The 2,850-nt window shown below is 38.2% G+C and overlaps 1 non-coding gene across 1 annotated transcript; it reads left to right on the forward strand.

Moving 5' to 3' along the window:
- Window positions 1-1,514: 1,514 nt before the first annotated feature.
- On the forward strand, window positions 1,515-1,622 carry LOC148576872 (small nucleolar RNA R71). The gene has a single exon (XR_015903244.1). It is a non-coding gene; the product is annotated as a small nucleolar RNA R71 (small nucleolar RNA).
- The last annotated feature ends 1,228 nt before the right edge of the window (window positions 1,623-2,850 follow it).

The following is a 2,850-nucleotide window of genomic DNA, read 5'->3' on the forward strand; positions in this document are numbered from 1 at the left end:
TCCATGGTTGCAGAGGGAGATCCTTGAGTTTTAAACACAAGGGAGTCCTCATTCCATTGAAGGACTATTTCACCTCTGTCAACATCAATCACAGCTCTTGCTGTGGCCAGGAAAGGTCTTCCTAGGATGATGGATTCATCCTCTTCCTTTCCAGTATCCAGGACTATGAAATCAGTAGGTATGTAAAGGCCCTCAACCTTTATTAATACATCTTCTACTTGTCCATAAGCCTGTCTTCTTGAGCTGTCTGCCATCTCTAGTGAGATTTTAGCAGCTTGCACCCCATAGATTCCCAGTTTCTCTATTACAGAGAGGGGCATGAGGTTTATTCCTGAACCAAGGTCACACAGAGCCTTAAAGATCATGGTGCCTATGGTACAAGGTATGATGAACTTTCCAGGATCCTGTCTCTTCTGAGGCAATGTCAGTTGATCCAGATCACTTAGTTCATTGATGAACAAGGGAGGTTCAACTTCCCAAGTATCAATGCCAAATAATTTGGCATTCAGCTTCATGATTGCACCAAGAAACTTGGCAGTTTGCTCTTCAGTAACATCCTCATTCTCTTCAGAAGAAGAATATTCATCAGAGCTCATGAAGGGCATAAGGAGGTTCAATGGAATCTCTATGGTCTCTAGATGAGCCTCAGAGTCCTTTGGTTCCTCAGAGGAAAGCTCCTTATTGATCACTGGACGTCCCAGGAGGTCTTCCTCCTTGGGATTCACGTCCTCTCCTTTCCTCACAGGTTCGGCCATGGCGCTTAGGTCAATGGCCTTGCACTCTCCTTTTGGGTTCTCTTCTGTATTGCTTGGGAGAGTACTAGGAGGGATTTCAGTGATCCTTTTACTCAGCTGGCCCACTTGTACTTCCAGATTTCTAATGGAAGACCTTATTTCATTCATGAAACTTACAGTGGCCTTAGATAGATCAGTGACTAGATTTGCTAAATTAGAAGCATTTTGTTCAGAGTTCTCTGTCTGTTGCTGAGTTGATGATGGAAAAGGCTTGCTATTGCTAAACCTGTTTCTTCCACCATTATTAAAGCCTTGTTGGGGCTTTTGATCCTTCCATGAGAAATTTGGATGATTTCTCCATGTTGAGTTATAGGTGTTTCCATAAGGTTCACCTAAGTAATTTACCTCTGCTATTGCAGGGTTCTCAGGATCATAGGCTTCTTCTTCAGAAGATGCCTCTTGAGTACTGTTGGATGCAGCTTGCATTCCATGCAGACTCTGAGAGATCATATTGACTTGCTGAGTCAATATTTTATTCTGAGCTAATATGGCATTCAGAGTATCAACTTCAAGAACTCCCTTCTTCATAGGCGTCCCATTACTCACAGGATTCCTTTCAGAAGTGTACATGAACTGGTTATTAGCAACCATGTCAATGAGTTCTTGAGCTTCTGCAGGCGTTTTCTTTAGGTGAATGGATCCACCTGCAGAAGTGTCCAGTGACATCTTTGATAGCTCAGATAAACCATCATAGAATATATCCAGGATGGTCCATTCTGAAAGCATGTCAGAAGGACACTTTTTGGTCAACTGTTTGTATCTTTCCCAAGCTTCATAGAGGGATTCACCTTCTTTCTGTCTGAAGGTTTGAACATCAGCTCTAAGCTTGCTCAGCTTTTGAGGAGGAAAGTACTTGGCTAAGAAAGCCGTGACCAGCTTATCCCAAGAGTTCAGGCTGTCTTTGGGTTGGGAATCCAACCATAATCTAGCTCTGTCTCTTACAGCAAAAGGAAAAAGCATGAGCCTGTAGACTTCAGGATCTACTCTATTAGTCTTAACAGTATCACATATCTGCAAGAATTCAGTTAAGAACTGAAAAGGATCTTCAGATGGAAGTCCATGAAACTTGCAGTTCTGCTGCATCAGAGAAACTAATTGAGGTTTCAGCTCAAAGTTGTTTGCTCCAATGGCAGGAATGGAGATGCTTCTTCCATGTAAATTGGAATTAGGTGCAGTAAAGTCACCAAGCATCTTCCTTACATTATTATTATTTTCGGCTGCCATCTCCTCTTCCTGTTCGAAAATTTCTGAAAGGTTATCTCTGGATTGTTGTATTTTTGCTTCTCTTAATTTTCTCTTCAGAGTCCTTTCAGGTTCTGGATCTGCTTCCACAAGAATGTTCTTATCCTTGTTCCTGCTCATATGACAAAGAAGAGGGCACAAAAAAATAATAATAATAATAGAGATTCTCTTTACCACAGGATAGAGGTTCCCTTATGTGAGTAGAAGAAAAGGAGAAGATGAAGGATGTGATGTAAAGGAAGAAACACAACTGTACAGATGGAAGAGATGTGAGATGAGATGTTAGGATATGAATAAATGAATAGAATAGGATGAGGGAAGGATAATTTTCGAAAATTATTTTGAAAAAGAGTTGGTGATTTTCGAAAATGGTTTTTGAAAAATGTTAGTAATTTTCGAAAATTTTTGAAATCAAAAATAAAAAAAATAAAAATAATTAGTTAATTAAAAAGAAATTTTTGAAAAAGAGGGGAGATATTTTCGAAAATTAGAGAGAGAGAGTTAGTTAGGTAGTTTTGAAAAAGTTAAGAAACAAACAAAAAGTTAGTTAGTTAGTTGAAACAAATTTTGAAAAGATAGGAAGTTAGGAGGTTAGGAAAGATATTTTGAAAAGATATTTTTGAAAAAGATAAGATGAGAAGATATTTTTGAAAAGATATGATAGAAATTAGTTTTGAAAAAGATTTGATTTTTTTTTTTAAAAATCACAATTAATGACTTGATTCACAAGAAATCACAAGATATGATTCTAGAACTTAAAGTTTGAATCTTTCTTAACAAGCAAGTAACAAACTTCAAATTTTTGAATCAAAAC

This window comes from Arachis ipaensis, chromosome B1 (genome assembly GCF_059453495.1).
Source record: "Arachis ipaensis isolate K30076 ecotype BB chromosome B1, ASM5945349v1, whole genome shotgun sequence".
NCBI classification, from domain to species: domain Eukaryota; kingdom Viridiplantae; phylum Streptophyta; class Magnoliopsida; order Fabales; family Fabaceae; genus Arachis; species Arachis ipaensis.